Source organism: Mustela nivalis (assembly GCF_964662115.1).
Source record: "Mustela nivalis genome assembly, chromosome: 1".
NCBI classification, from domain to species: domain Eukaryota; kingdom Metazoa; phylum Chordata; class Mammalia; order Carnivora; family Mustelidae; genus Mustela; species Mustela nivalis.
In genome coordinates, this window is record NC_139020.1 from 169,314,250 (window position 1) to 169,330,572 (window position 16,323).

Genomic DNA, 16,323 nt, shown 5'->3' on the forward strand with positions numbered 1-16,323 from the left:
CACCTGCGTTAAATCAAAATATGAATTTATAAAAGATCAATTAATAGTTTAAGTCTTTGGATTTACTGTTCTGTAGAAATTCCATCCTATAGATAATTAATGAAACTGAGAGGTCATTTTAATAATTCATCATTTCCATAAGATTTTATTCTCTTTAAGAGTTTTAAGAGGCTGAGGGAAATAGTCAAAGAAAATGATTCTGCTTATCCCCAGAAACTAACCTCATGGTCTCTTTCCGATTGCTGTAGGATAGTGTTAGCTGCTTAGAGAGGTTTTAGATTGACATGGTGATGACCTGTCTTATTTTCAAATACTTTCTTGGCATTTCAAAAGGATTACTATCCTGTCTTTTTTAAAAGCATTCCCGTACCAGGCTTTTATAACAGATCTAATGCAGGACACCCTTTAAAGTCTCTACAAAACCCACCTAAGAGATCTTACAGTAAATGTCAACGCCACAACCACCAGGGTCTCTGAAGTCTAGGGGTATATACTGTCTAGGAATCCCAGGTGTATAGAGTAGTAGGTAAGGAAACAAATAATATCTACTGAACAACATTCTAGCAGATACTGTGCCCAGAGCTTTATTAATATAATCTCCCTTGGTGTCATTAAGTGAGAATAAAATGATATTTTGTTGCCTCAGATAAAGAAGTGATCTGGGAAATGCATATTGTCATTTTTCTCAGCATCTTTTTTTTTTTAAGACTTTATTTATTTGACAGACAGAGATCTCAAGTAGGCAGAGAGGCAGAGAGAGAGAGAGAGGAGGAAGCAGGCTCCCTGCTGAGCAGAGAGCCCGATGCGGGGCTCGATCCCAAGACCCTGGCATCATGACCTGAGCCAAAGGCAGAGGCTTTAACCCACTGAGCCACCCAGGCGCCCCTTAGCATCTGTTTTTTAACAATCTTTTCTTTCATGTCCAATGAAGTTGACAAGTGGCCGGTTACATGGTTTGATAAATAACTGTGGATCTTGAATTTCTAAAGTATAAACAGCCTTTCCTCAGTTTACAGCTGGTCAATGTCTCCACTACTTATTTATGGTTCGATTCCCAGGCTAGCCCACAAATACTATCATAAGACAAATATAGCTAAAGATTTGTGATTACCATGTTAAAAGAGGTAACTAGGTAATACAAAAAAAAAAAAAAATCTGTTTTGTTCTCTACTCTGTGTCAGATTTTTCCATTTCTTTCTACCTTCCTGTCCTTAAAATAAACACACTACCTTTTGCAAAGATTCGGGACTTACAATGGCTATTAATGTATTTATGCATAATGCTATGTGTTAGGCAGTGTGAACTATTCCATGCAACCTTCTGAGGTAGAAATCACTGACCCCATTTCCCAGATGAAAAGTCAGAAACTCAAGAGAGTTGTTGCAATTTGAACAGTATCACACAGCAGGTGTTGGCTGAAACAGAATCCATATCACGTTTGTCTAACCTTGAAGTCTGTGCTCTTGACCACAATGCTTTGCTTCTCAGTATTTTCATTCTTTCTTTTTTTTTTTTCCTAATTATAGTAAGAGCACTTAACATGAGATCAACCCCTTTTTTTTTTTTTTTTTTTTTTTTTTGATGGTCAACCACAGTCTTAACCGGCATTTTTAAACAAAGCTTTCAGATATTAGGGACTATGTCATTATCAAATCTTGGCTCAGGGTACATTATACAGGTCTATGAAATGATGTCTACTAAGAGTGGTTATTTATTTTCCCCAATTATTACCAACAAAATCATCAGGAAATGTTCACTCTTTCAGGGGAGTTCATTTTCTTCTCAAGTTGAAGGTAATATTTTGTCCATAGCTGATTTCAGGGCAAACATTTTTGATATACTCCTCTAACCTGGTTTGGCAATTCACTGTTTTCTGTCAGACCAAACCAGTATCAAGTTGATACCAGGCAAGTCAACCCCAGCTCAAATCCCAAGTGTCCGTGTTTTGGTTTCCAGAATCCTCAGATGCAGCAGAAAAAAATTAATCATTCACCTCCATCCAGTAGATGTTTGTAAATGTCTTGCTGTCCATTTTGTCAATGAACAGGCAGCCCTGCAAGTGGTCTATCTAGTGCTGGATGATTCGGGCTGCCCATCCGCTCGCCTGCCACACGACCTGCTCCCCTTTGGGGTCCAGCCCTCTCCGCGGGCGCGGCAGGAAGCGCTGGCCGCCCCGCCCGTTAGGTGTCCGCACCAGGGACCTCAGCTGGCGGCGCCTCAGTGGAGTCCGACTGCTCCTGCGCATCCTCAGGGCGAGCTGCAGTGGCGGGTTCCATGCCTGACTCCTCGGCAGCGGGTGCTGGAGCTGCGAGCTCCGGCGCCAGCTCCTTGTCATCCAGAGGACCAGCTCTCTCTTAGGCAGGAGGAAGGCAAGAGGCTTCTGGACGAGGCCGATGTTCATATGCCCAAGGTTTCCGTACTTGGAGAGCTGAGTGGGTGGAAGGCCTGTGCTGGTGGAAAAAGGACTTGGAGACAGCGATTTAAATAAGGAACAAGGTCTTCCAGGAAGACAGTGCAGAACTGGACAAAGAGCTCTTACTCCCCACTGCTGAAAGCAGCCTCTTCTGCGCGATGGAAGGCCAGGATTGTTTTGGTTACCTTGACAAGAGCATCCTCCAGGGCCCTAGTCACTTCCTGTGCCAGGGCCACAGGGCAGCAGAGGCGCAGATCATTGAAGGCAACCAGAATATTGTTGAGGAAGCAGGCAAGTGGGGAGAAATCCAAGAGTACCATGGGTGGCTGAAGGGTCCCCCGCTGAGTGACTGGCACAGCAGCAGGCAGGTTACTGCTGCCCAGGATGGTTGGAGCTGAGATGAGGGTGTAGGAATTCATTTCATCCTCGAACTTCTCCACTGCTTCCTGAATTGCCTTCTGGAAAGTGCTGATGGCCACCCGCTGGAAAACAGGAGCCAACTGGCCCTGGAAATCAACCCCAACCCGGCTGAAGGACAGCCCAAAGTACATGCACTGACCCAGCAGAGAATCTAGACGACCACCAATCCCCCGGTAAAGGTCGGTCTCCAGCACCTGCAGGAACTGTGAGACTCTCTGTAGCACCTAGCCATAGAAGATGGCACTCTTGTTTATAGTGTGCTCACCCATGGCAGGGGGCAACAATGGGTCCTCATCAGAGAATATGGCACGGTACAGGGTGATGATATCGAACAGATGGACACGGCAGGCCTCAATGGTTTTTGTGATGTGGAAATAGGGATCGTCATTGGGGATGGCAGTCAGAATGGAGCGGAGCCAAGCATCTCAGGCCTGAAGAAACTTCACCCTCAACTCAGCCTCAGTGAAGACATCCATGCACCGGAGGAAGCTAATGACACAGAGGCAGGCGGGGAGCTGGATGTTGGTTCTTAGTTGCTGGATCAGCTGGCTAAGCATCAGCTGCATGGACTGGCGCACTTCGTTCACGATGCCCTGGATGACAGGGATGGAGGAATATTTCCTTTCCAGTCGGCGCACATAGGCTGCAAGCTCCAAGGCCTCTTCATAATAGCTGTTCCGGACACAGGTGTCCCTTAGCTGAGGAATCTCCAGGATTTCCAGGATTTCTGTGTGCCGGTTTAGAGTCAGGGTGTTCATCCGGCGGTTGGAGCTGATCTCCTCAGCCTCTTTAACAAAGTTCCTGCAGCTCTGCTGGAAGCTGGGCAAGCAAGCGGTCGAGCAGGCGGCCAAGCGACGCCTCCACGTCGCCAAAGAGGCGGTGGATGCGCTCGGTGCACTCGGCGCCTCGGATGAAGGTCTTGTCGTTGGCAAAGGCCAAGTGGCGCGTCTGCTGCAGCCGCTGCGCTCGCTCTTCCGCCAAGCGCTGGGGCTCGCGTCTCAGCCGCGCCAGCCGCGCCAGCCCGGAGCCGCTCAGCTCCCGGAGGTAGCGGCCCACGTGGGGCCGCCCCCGCCACTGGGCCTCGGGGAAACGGTCTCGGAACCGCGATGCCAGGAGCCCTTCATCCTCCGCCTCCCCGAGAGCTGCGGCAGGGGCCGTCGCTGTGGCAGGCTCCGTGGCTGACGAAGCGACGGTCGCCGTCGCCGCCATCTTCCAGCAGCAGCGTCCCAGATCTACCCTTTTAAACTTTGTAAGCGTACAATACAGTAGTATTAACTACAGGTAGAATGTTTTACATCAGTTAACTAGAATTGAATCAGCTTACTTAACAGACATTTTATGCCCATTGAACTGCAGCTCCTCACTTCTTCTCATCCAGCCCCGACAAAGACCACAGATTGCCCTCTGCATTTTTCTAACAATCACTTTCATCTTGATTCTGGAGAATTCTTTCCAATTCATCTAACCCTATCCTTGGTACTCTTAGAAAATCTCAACCTTGCACCACCTTCCTTAATGAAGGCTTCCTTCATTGTCCCATGAGGGTCTCCAGCCTTTTCCTTCTGCCAGTCAAGGTAACAGTGAAGACAAACCTCTCCAGTTAGAATCCCAAGCCTTACAATTACCACCTGAGTGACATTAGGCAAATTTCTTAACCGCTGTAGCTTCAGTTTCCTTAACTATAAAATTAAGATTGATATAGGTACAGCTTCCTGGAAGTAAACTCTGAAATAATAATTCAAGTGAAAATTTTAATTTATTAGGAAATGATCTTGGGAAAACTAATAGGTAAGTAGAGAAGTGGAGGAAGGATGAGAAGGCAACATATGAGATGAAGCAGAATCCCACAGATGGAAACCTTAGATTGGTCCCTTAGGGGAGCTATGAAATAGTGCAGGTCTTACCCTAAAGTAATTTTAATCAGGGTCAAGGGAGACAGAACCCTCTCAGTCATTGATTCAGGGCTGTGCCAAGGAGACATAAATTCCCAAATGCCCTCCATAAACACAGACAAAACATGCTCCTGTAGCCCGAGGGCAGGGCTATATCAGAGAACCAAGCACTGGTTATTAGGTCTGGGAATGCTTTGGGGCTAGGCTACATGACAAGGTCTGGGCAGAGCACAAATTTCACTTGCCATGGAAGCAATAATAGTACGTTCTCATGGGGTTATTATGAGAGTTCTTATTTGTAAAGTGCTTTTAAGAGTGCCTGGCACATTGTAGGCACTATTAAGTGTATGTTACATCAATCACATAAAAAGACTACAAATGTGTGAGGCATCCTCAAAACAGCCAAGCAGATTTAAAGGAAATGCAGATTCAAAATCTAGTGGTGCTTTTGATTTTTGTTTTCAGTTTTTCTTTTCAGGATGATTTTTCAAGTTCTCAGGCAGGGCAGGAAGGGCTCAGCACCTCCAGGAAAGGTAAGGATGAGGATCCTGGACACAGGAGCATGAAGCCCTAGAGAACCAAACCAGCTCTGTCTGCGTACAACTTAATTTAAACTAAGTAAATAAACAAATCTAAGAGTTTCAAGATCTCAACACAAAGTCAAGCATCAAGATCTCTATGAAGGCTGAGGAAAGACCCTAAGTGGACACATAGCAATAGAGGGTAGAGCCTTTCACCATAGGACCACCTCGGCACAAGTCTAAGGCAGCTGGAGTGGCACAAGGGGCCTAACCTCCAACTCTTCTCCCAAATTGTCCTTTCTTTGCCCTCTTGCCCTGTTCACACGCTTTGTCTCAAAGCAGAACTTTACTGTCAACTCTCCCAGCAACTTACCCTTCACCCTCCATGCCTAGTCATGAGGTTAATAGCTCTCCCCCTTTGGAGTAGTCACTGTACTTGGGGGAAGAAAAAAAAATGATGAAATGGGTCCAATTTCCCTACAAGTACAGTGGAACTTGTCTCCACCTGCCTGCAATTATCATTGCTTAGAGATAGTATCTTCTTCAAGACAAGGACCATGTCTTCCTCCTCATTCTATACCATCAGCATCTAGCATTATAAGGGAAGTAAATAATTTTCTTCCTTAGAAAAACTTCTTGTTGAAGGAGAATATTGAAAACAAGGTTTTACTTTGAAAGGCATATACTTTTACTTACCCTTAGATTTATGGCTATCACCCTGGCCTCAATCTTACTCAAAACTCAAAAATGTCTGACCCCAAAGGGGGAGCCACTAGCTCTGTGGAATAATTTAAACAAGGAGACCTCTCTCTCCTTCCTCCCAGGTTACCAACCAAAGTGCCAAAAATTCCCAGAGAGGTAGATTAAGGCATTAAAGGAGTTCACAGCTATAATTCTGTGTTTCCTAGTTTACTAAAGTGTAGCCACACCCCACTAGTGGTCCCCAAAATGATTTTAAGCAGCCTATAGGTAACCATTATTTATTTAAGCAATGTTTTATTTTAGTGTATCTCGGGATATGCATGCATATGAGTATGTATATGTATGTATGTGTATATACATAAATTCAAAATTCCTTTATTTTCTAATCCATGATTTTAGAAATCTTAAGGAAAAAATATAATAAAAATCTATTAAAGTGTATTAACTAACTTACACAGGGGGCATGGGAATGACAAAAGTTTGATAAACATTAATAGTTACTATTACATTAGAGTTATAAACAAAGAACCTAGATTCCAATTCTGTAGCAAAATAAATTAAAAGCCATATAACCGAGCAAGTTAATTAAATTGCCTGAGTTTGAGTTTTTTCTTTAATAAAATAAAGCTTTGATAGTCAGTGTTTGTGGATCCCTTTCTGGTGGCACTTGTGCTCTTATCATCAATTTAATCTTAGTGAAAAAGGAGTTTCTCAGATTTGTTCTGGCATCTGGATAAGTCCCCCCAGGGAATTCTCACAGAGGCCAGACTAGTTTGAATGAGGAAAGCCAAAAACATGAAAAATTCAGGGCCCAAATAGGGCATAGAGGAATAAGACCAAAATCCTAGGCAGAAAAAGGTGGGGAAACCCTATAAAAGATCAGGATGAGATGAGTCAAAATGACTTTTATCCAATTTACATTTCCACTAAAGTCACCAGAATTTTTAAGTCACTTTATTTCTCTTGATAACAAATGTGATCCTTTAAACAAGTAAGGAAAGATAAAAAGTGACTTAAAATTTTTCAGACAAACATTTAAAACCTTCACACAGAAAAAACAATTCTAGAAATACAAATTTCTTTTTTAAAGATTTTATTTATTTATTTGACAGAGAAAGAGACAGCAGGACAGAGAGCATATGCAGGGGGAGGCGCAGAGGCAGAGGGAAAAGCAGGCTTCTCACTAAGCAGGGAACCTGATGAGGAGCTTGATCCCAGGACCCCAGGATCATGACCCTAGCCAAAGGCAGGTACTTAATGGCTAAGACACCCAGCTGCCCCTGGAAACTAAAATTTCTATTTCTGAAATTATATTATGGCTAATCAACATTAACAGCTTTTATAAACCAGGATGTGCTTTTGTATACTCCAACTTTAGCAGCTTACTTCACTGAGCTTAAATTTCAGTGAGAAGATGTTGATGGTATGGATGATGCTGAGCTCAGAGAGCTCAGTGTGCCAAGACAGGCTCCCACCTACTCTAAGGAGGACCTGCACTGGAGTTTCAGTGCTGAAGCCACAGTGGTTACACTCAACAATCCATATTCACCATCCAAAGGCCACCTGGCTTCTCACCCCCACTTTCATTAACCCTACAATCCACCTGCTTTCCCATACTATCTTCACCAGATCTCCAGCAGAACATGTCTTGTACTTAGAACCATGTGGCCAAGGTTATTATTTCCTCATTTATTAAATGAATGGACTCAAGAAGGAATAAAAATCTTAAGATCTCCATCTCACCAGGATCATTTAGAGCAGCCTGGCTCAAAGACCTGAAAAATGTTTAAGAAAAATGAGAAGGAAACACAAATGCACTGCCATAGAATCATCTTTCATTGAAAGGGGGAAAAAATGCAAAAACACTCTAAATTCATTTAAAGCCATAGTCTAGTTATTCCAGAATAAGATTAAATTTAGTAAATATCAGTGAGTGGTTCCCATCAGCTGGCAAATGCTTCAGAGAAGCAGTAGGTATGCTCCCAGAGACTGGTTTAAATTCCAGCTACTGAGGTTTTATATTAAAGACAACATTTCTGTTCACTTTTGATGCACATATTTTTCAAGAAAAATGTCTACTTCAAATCAGAGGAGAAAGGATCTCTATGAGTTCCCCAAAGAGACAAGAAGAAGGTGTTAATCATTGAGCAAATATCATGCGGAAGCTAGAGAATTCCTATTACTTCTTGAATTTACATAACATCTCCCTAACTTCTGGAGACCAAGAAAGAAAAATTAGGTTAGTCAAATAGTAGTGAGAAATGTTCCTCAGGGGACCCACCACTGCTCTCCCTGCTAGCAACTCTATTTTAGAGAAGCATGATTAGTCATGTATTGAACTAATCATGGCAATTAAGGATAGAGTGAACTCATAATTACTGCAACTAAAAAACAAGAATGCACTGTCTTAACCATCTGTTAAACATCTTCATGCCATTATTATGAAAAGACTTAGTCTTTGCCCTTAGCCGCCTGTCTAATATATAAGACAAACAGTGTTTGTGTCCCTTAAATGCAGGTGGGAGAGTTGTATTAACAAACAGATGGACACATTTAACTTAAAAGCAGATGTTGATGATTAAGAAAGATGTGAGGCTAATTTCCTATGCATTGCTATAAATACAGATAAGATATTCTTTGAAATAAATATGAGTTACAGAGAGAGAAGTAAAAGGAATCCCTGAAGTAGAAAGAAAGAGGTGATGACAGAAATGCAGAAAGTAATAACAAATCAAATAAAAAATCAACTGCCCCATAAGCAGTTGCTCGGTTCTCTTTCTACATCTTTTTGCGCTATAAATTCCATTTTTCTTATTCTGTTTATTTCTGAATTTTTCTACTTAAAAATATTTCACCATCACAGAAAAAATTATATATCATAATAATAACTGGGATACAATCTGAAAGAATCACAGAATAGGCCTATTTATATATGGTCTCAACAACCCATGCTAGGAGCTGCTCACTATCCTCAAAGACATACACATTCACCTTCTGGATTTCCTCCTGATTCAGAACACATTAGGTACTATTTCAAAAATATGTTTTCTGGATCCTTTTAAATTTCAATCAAATATACCCTGTAAAATGTCATAATCCAACAATCAGAATCCTGAGTACGTATCTGAAGGAAATGAAATCAGTATCTCAAGGAGATATCTGTACACCCATGTTCATTGCAGTACTTTTCATATTAGCCAAGACAAGGAAATAACCTACATGTTTTTCAATTGATGAATGGATAAAAAAAAAATATGGGGTATACATAGACACACACATTCTCCCAATTGGAATATTATTCTGCTATAAAAAAGGAGTGAATCCTGCTATTTGGAAAAACATGGATGAACCTGGATGCATTAGGATAAGTGAAATAAAAAGATCTAGGAAAACAAATACTATGTAATAACACTTATATGGAATCTAAACTAACAAAAACAATTTCATAGAAACAGAAAACAGAATGGTGGTTGCCAGGGTCTGGAGGGAGGGGGAAAGGAGGTAATACAGGTCAAAGGGTACCACTTTCCAGTTACAAGAAGTTCTAAAGATCTAATGTACAATCTTATGACTATAATTAACAATATGGTGTAAAGTTGCTTAGAAAAGACATTAAGAATTCTCACCACATACACACAAAATTAACATGTCAAGTGATTGGGCGCCGGGGTGGCTCAGTTGGTTAAACGTCTGCTGTCAGCTCAGGTTCCTGAGATCCAGGATCCTGAGATCAGGCCCCATGTTGGGCTCCCTGCTCAGTAGGGAGTCTGATTCTGTCTCTGCCTCTCACCCCACTCATGTCCTCATTAGTCATGATTAGTCATGTATTAAACTAATCATGGCAATTAAGGATAGAGTGAACTCATATGAGAGAATGTTCTCATTCTCTCATTCTCTATCTCTCTCAAATAAATAAATAAAATATATTTTTAAAAAACCATGTGAAGTGATGGACATGTTAATTATCTTGACCTTGGCAATTATTCCACAATATGTATGTATACCAAATCATTACAATGTCCACTTTAAATATATGTAATTATATTTGTCAATTATTCCTATACAAAGTTTAGAAAAATTAAGATTACCTTAGAAACAGTGTAGCTTGATAAAATGTGGGATATCCTGTTAAATTTGAATTTCAAATAATTTTTAATGTATGAAAAGTAAAGAAAGAAGTTAGGGTAGAGGGGAGGAGGCAAACTAAGAGACTTTCAATGATAGAGAACAGACTGACAATTACTGTGAGGAGGTGGTTGCAGGATGGGCTAAATCGGTGACAGGGATTAAGGAGGGCACTTATTGTGATAAGCAATATATGATGAGTGTTATCTATAAGTAATGAATCACTAAATTCTACTCCTAAAACCAATATTACACTATATGTTAACCAAGTAGAATTTAAATAAAAACTTGAAACAAAAACATAACTAAATAACAAAACATAAGGTACGAAGGAAGAGGGAAAAGGAACTTGTTTAGAACTGTTTCTTTTGTACTTTTGAGCAAGTGAGGTAGAGAGAGACATTTTGGTGGAAGCCCCTCACTAAGCAGGTTTCCGGCAGCAGCAGAACCGCAGCAAGATCCCCTCTCCCTCCCCCAGGAGAAGCAGCATAGGTGAGAGGTACAGAAATCTGCAGGGTTTGGAGACTCCCAGCAAGTCACCTACTTGATATTTTTAAAAGCCTGGTTCTACGCTGGGTGATCAGGTACTGCAGACTAAAACCAGGGAGACAAAAGTGACTGACTGCTTTTCCCTTAGGGCCTACTAAGGACTGGGGGTGGCAATCTTTCAGCTTGGAGCTGGAGATCTGGCATCACTATTTTTATATTCATCCTCTAAAGCCTCACCAAAAGCCTTCAAGGAAATAAAGCCACACAGAGCAATCTGGAACCACTTAGGGTGGGCCCAGCTCCCTAGCAAGGGCAGTACAACTCCACCTGGGCAAAGATACCTGAGAATCAGTGCAACAGGCACCCTCCCCCAGAAGACGAGTAAGAACATCAGTTAATATCAAGTTTACCAATCACATAGAACTGCACAACTCCAGCACTTGGAGAAAACAGTATATAAAATTTGAGGTTTTTTCCTCGTGATTCTTTAATATTTCAGTTTAAAATTTCTTTTTTCTTTTCCATTTCAACTAATTTCTTATTTTATCAACTATTTTGTCTTTTTTAATTTTCATTTTTACATTTACATTTTTATACATATTCTTTATTTTTTGTTTCCTTTTATTGCATTCAGTTTTATTTTGTATATATAAGTTTTCTTTTCTTTACAATTTTGGGATCTAGTTTCTTCTAACACTGTTTTGCCCACCTGTTTGATTATTTCTTTCTTTCTTTTTCTTTTTTGGTTTCTGATATCTTCTGATTTGTTTAATGTATACTTAGCTGGGGTCATGGTTGATATTTTTGTATTTTGTTCTCTCATTCATATATTATTTTCCAGATAAAATGACAAGACAGAAAAACTCACCCCAGAAAAAAGAACAAGAGACCATATTAACTGCCAGAGACTTAACAAATATAGATATTAGGAAAATGTTGAAACTAGAATTCAGAAAAACAATTATAGATACCAGCTGGGCTTGAAAAAAGCATAGAGGATACTACAGAGTCCCTTCCTGGAGAAATAGAAGAACTAAAAATCTAATCAGGTCAAAATCAAAAAGAGTATTACTGAGATGCAAAAAAAAAAAAAAAAAAAAAAAAAAAAGGAGGCTCTAACTTCTAGGATAAATGAGGCAGAAGAGAGAATCAGTGATATAGAAGATAAAATGTTGGAGAAGAAACTGGGAAAAAGAGGAATAAACAACTCCTGGACCACAAAGGGAGGATTCCAGAAATCAGTAATACCGTAAAGTGAAACAATATTAGAATAATAGGGGTCCCAAAGGAAGAGGAAAGAGAAAGAGAGAGGTTGGGGGGGGGGCGTGGGGGAAGAACGCATATTTGAGCAAATTATAGCTATGGACTTGCCTAATCTGAGGAAGGACACAGGCATTCAAGTCTGGGAGGCACAAAGAACCCCCTCAAAATCAAAAGTAGGTCAACACTTTGACATATAATAGTGAAGCTTGAAAATCTCAGAGACAAAGAGAAAATCCTGAAAGCAGCTCAGGTATAAGAAGTCATTAACCTACAGAGGTAGAAACACAAGGCTGGCAGCACACCTATTCACAGAGACTTGCCAGGCCATTAAGGACTGGCATGATATATACAGGGTGATAAATGAGGAAAAATATGCAGCCAAGAATACTTTAACCAGCAAGGTTGTCATTCAGAATAGAAGGAGAGATAAACAGACAAACAGAACAAACAGAAACTAAAAGAATTTATGATCACTAAACCAGTTCTGCAAGAAATATTAAAGGGGATCCCTTAAGCAAAGAGAGCCCAAAAGTAACTTAGACCAGTAAGGAACAAAGACAGTATAAAGTAACAGTGACTTTACAGGTAATACAATGGCACTAAATTCATATCTTTCAGTAGTTACTTTGAATGTAAATGGGCTAAATGCCCCAATTAAGACACAGGATGCCAGCTTGGATAAAAACATGAGATTCATCAATATGCTGTCTACAAGAGACTCATTTTAGTTCCAAAGACACCTCCACATTGAAGGTGAGGGCGTGGAGAAAAATTTATCATGCTAATGCACATCAAAAGAAAGTTAGGGGGGCAAACCTTACATCAGAAAAAAAATAGATTTTAAGCCAAAGACTGTAAAAAGAGTTGAGGAAGGACACTATGTCATACTCAAAGAGTCTAACCAACAAGAAGATCTAACAATTATAAATATTTATGCTAACACAAGAGTAGCCAGATGGATAAACCAATTAATAACAAAATTAAAGAAACACATTGATAATAATACAATAGTAATAGGAGACCTTAACACCCCACTTACAGTATTGGACAAATTATCTAAGCAGAAGATCAATGAGGAAACAAGGCTATGAATGACAAATTGGACCAGATGGACTTCACAGATACATTAAGAGTATTCCATCCTAAAGCAACAGACTACACATTCTTCTTGAGTGCACATGGAACATTCTCAAGAATAAATCACATACTGGGTCACAAATCAGGTCTCAACTGGTAGCAAAAAATTGGAATTGTTCTCTGCATATTTTTAGACCACAATGCCTTAAAACTTCAGCAAGCACAAGAGTAAATTTGGAAGGAAAACAAATATATAGAGGTTAAAGAGGATGCTATTAAATAATGACAGGGTTAACCAGGAAATCAAAGAATTTTAAAATTTCATGGAAACAAACAAAAATGAAAACACAACTTTTTAAAACCTTTGGGATGCAGCAAAGGCGGTGTTAAGAGGGAAGTACATAGCAATATAAGCCTTTCTCAAGAAACAAGAAAGGTCTAAAATACACAACCTAACTATACACCAAAAAGGAGCTGGAGTAAGAGTAACAAATAAAGCCTAAACCCAGCAGATGAGTATTAACAAAGATTAGAGAAGAAATCAATGAAATAGAAACCAAAACAACAGTGGAACAGATCATTGAAGCTAGGAGCTGGCTCTTTGAAATAATTAATAAAATTGAGAGACCCCCTAGCCAGACTTTTCAAAAAGAGAAGAGAAACAGCCCAAATTAATAAATTCATGAATAAAAGAGAAGAGCTCAGAACCAACACCAAGGAAATACAAACCATTGTAAGAACATATTATAAGCAGGGGGAGGAGTCAAGAGGTGGAGAAGTAGCAGGCTAAGGCTACTGCAGCTAGTAGGAGATCAGGTAGATAGCTTATCTAAACATTGCAAATACCTACAAATCCAAGGGGAGATCAAGGAGAAGAAGAACAGCAATGTAGAAACAGAAAATCAACCGCTTTCTGAAAGGTAGGACTGGCAGAGAAGTGAATCCAAAGCGACGGGAAGATAGACCCCAGGGGGAGGGGGCGGCTCCTGGCAAGTGGTGGAGCAATGGAGCACAAAATCAGAAATTTTAAAAGTCTGTTCCGCTGAGGAACATCGCTCCAGAGGCTAAACCAGGGTGAAGTCCACACAGGGTCAGCATGGCCTCAGGTCCCGCAGTGTCACAGAAGGATTGGGGATGTTTGAGTGTCACAGAGCTTGCAGGGATTAGAACAGGGAAGCTAGCCACAGACACAGAGCTGAGGAGTGAGCTCTCAGCTCGGGGTTACCTTGAATGAGTCGCAGGCTTGGTGAGCTCAGAGCACAGCTGGAGACCAAAGGGACAGGAGTAAATGGGCACTGTTCTCTGAGGCATACTGAGGAGTGGGGCCCCGAGCTCTCAGCTCTTCTGGGCCGGAGACTGGGAGGCCGCCATTTTCATTCCCGTCCTCTGGAACTCTACAGAAAGCATTCAGGGAACAAAAGCTCCCAAAAGCGAACCTGAGCAGATGACATAGCCCAGGCCCTGGTAAGGGCAGTACAACTCCGCCTGGGACAAAGACACTTGAGAATCACTACAACAGGTCCCTCCCCCAGAAGATCAACAAGAAATCCAGCCAGGACCAAATTCACCTACCAAGGAGTGCAGATTCCACTGCACTCCAGAGGAGGAGAAAGCAAAGCACTGAACTCATGGCTTTCTCCCCATGACTCATTAGTCTTGCAGTTAATTTAAATTTTTTTTCAATTTTATTTTTTCTTCATCTGCTAAATTTTTTTAATCTTTTACCCTTTTCTTTATTAACATTTTTAAACTGGATTATCTAATATATATTTTTTTCTTTTTTCTTTTATTCTTTTTCTTTTTTTAATTGTTTCTTTTTTTTTTTTTTTCTGAACCTCTTTTTATCCCCTTTCTCCCCCCCATGATTTGGGATCTCTTCCGATTGGGTTGAAGCATAATTTCCTGGGGTCTTGGCCACCCTTTAAATATTTTACTTGCTCCTTCATATACTCTTATCTGGAAAAAATGACAAGGCAGAAAAATTCACCACTAAAAAAGAACAAGAGGCAGTACCGAAGGCTAGGGACCTAATCAATACAGACATTGGTAATATGTCAGATATAGAGTTCAGAATAACGATTCTCAAGGTGCTAGCTGGGCTTGAAAAAGGCATGGAAGATATTAGAGAAAATTGTACGGAGAAATAAAGGCCCTTTTTGGAGAAATAAAAGAACTAAAATCTAACCAAGTTGAAATCAAAAAAAGTATTAATGAGGTGCAATAAAAAATGGAGGCTCTTACTTCTAGGATAAATGAGACAGAAGACGGAATTTGTGATATAGAAGACCAAATGACAGACAATAAAGAAGCTGAGCAAAAGAGAGACAAACAGCTACTGGACCACAAGGGGAGAAGTCGAGAAATAAGTGACACCATAAGATGAAACAACATTAGAATAATTGGGATTCCAGAAGAAGAAGAAAGAGAGAGGGGAGCAGAAGGTATATTGGAGAGAATTATTGGAGAGAATTTCCCTAATATGGCAAAGGGAACAAGCATCAAAATCCAGGAGGCACAGAGAACCCCCCTCAAAATCAACAAGAATAGATCCACACCCATCACCTAATAGTAAAATTTATAAGACTTAGTGACAAAGAGAAAATCCTGAAAGCAGCCCGGGAAAAGAAGTCTGTAACATACAATGGTAAAAATATTAGATTGGCAGCTGACTTATCCACAGAGACCTGGCAGGCCAGAAAGAACTGCCAAGATATATGCAGAGCTCTAAACGAGAAAAACATGCAGCCAAGAATACTATATCCAGCTAGGCTATCATTGAAAATAGAAGGAGAGATTAAAAGCTTCCAGGACAAACAAAAACTCAAAGAATTTGCAAACATCAAACCAGCTCTACAGGAAATATTGAAAGGGGTCCTCTAAGCAAAGAGAGAGCCTGAAAGTAGTAGATCAGAAAGAAATAGAGACAATATACAGTAACAGTCAGTCACCTTACAGGCAATACAATGGCACTAAATTCATATCTCTCAATAGTTACCCTGAATGTTAATGGGCTAAATGCCCCAATCAAAAGACACAGGGTATCGGAATGGATAAAAAAACAAAACCCATCTATACGTTGCCTACAAGAAACTCATTTCAGACGTGAAGACACCTCTAGATTTAAAGTGAGGGGGTGGAAAACAATTTACCATGCTAATGGACATCAGAAGAAAGCAGGGGTGGCAATCCTTATATCAGATCAATTATACTTTAAGCCAAAGGCTATAATAAGAGATGAGGAAGGACACTATATCATACTCAAAGGATCTGTCCAACAAGTAGTTCTAACAATTTTAAATATCTAAGCCCCTAACGTGGGAGCAGCCAATAATATAAACCAATTAATAACAAAATCAATGAAACACATCAACAATAATACAATAATAGTAGGGGACTTTAACACTCCCCTCACTGAAATAGA

General features: G+C 40.4%; 1 pseudogene across 1 annotated transcript in view; it reads right to left on the reverse strand.

Annotated features, from left to right (window-relative positions):
• Positions 1-1,590: 1,590 nt before the first annotated feature.
• The window catches only part of LOC309863680 (conserved oligomeric Golgi complex subunit 8 pseudogene), a 297,813-nt pseudogene continuing 283,080 nt past the window's right edge, over positions 1,591-16,323 (reverse strand). Inside the window, exon 5 of the transcript XR_014316656.1 lies at positions 1,591-4,070. The product of XR_014316656.1 is annotated as a conserved oligomeric Golgi complex subunit 8 pseudogene (transcript). The remainder of the gene's footprint in view (positions 4,071-16,323) is intronic.